Source organism: Gavialis gangeticus, unplaced genomic scaffold (assembly GCF_001723915.1).
Source record: "Gavialis gangeticus isolate Ggan-Ray unplaced genomic scaffold, GavGan_comp1, whole genome shotgun sequence".
In the NCBI taxonomy this organism is placed as follows: Eukaryota; Metazoa; Chordata; order Crocodylia; family Gavialidae; genus Gavialis; species Gavialis gangeticus.
The window spans coordinates 150650-150971 of NW_017728998.1; the positions used below are offsets into that span (position 1 = coordinate 150650).

The window sequence follows — 322 nt, forward strand, 5'->3', positions numbered from 1 at the left end:
CACCCCGAGGGTCCGGCCCCCTCACTACCAGCCCCCAGCTGCGCGGGGCCGGCCCGCGCCCTGCGACCACGCATGCGCTCGCCAGCCCGGGCGCCCCTAGCCCGCATGTGCTGGCGCAGCCGGGCAGGGCGGGAAGGCAGCGGTCCCAGGAGCGCAGCCGCTGTGCCCAGCCCCTTACCTCGCGCGGCACCGGGCAGACGCCGAGCGCCCAGCCCGGCCCAGCTCTTTTATCCCCGAGGAGCTGCCGTGGGAAGGAGCCCTCCGCCGGCTCCCGGCCTGTGAAATAAGCCCTGGAGCTGGGCGTTGGGCGCGGACCCTCTGG

General features: G+C 76.1%; 1 protein-coding gene across 1 annotated transcript in view; it reads right to left on the minus strand.

Annotated features, from left to right (window-relative positions):
• The window catches only part of LOC109289238 (tyrosine aminotransferase-like), a 9532-nt gene extending 9249 nt beyond the window's left edge, over window positions 1–283 (minus strand). The window contains exon 1 of the mRNA XM_019505233.1: window positions 179–283. The gene's annotated coding sequence lies outside the window, so the exon portion shown is untranslated. The remainder of the gene's footprint in view (window positions 1–178) is intronic.
• Window positions 284–322: the final 39 nt, after the last annotated feature.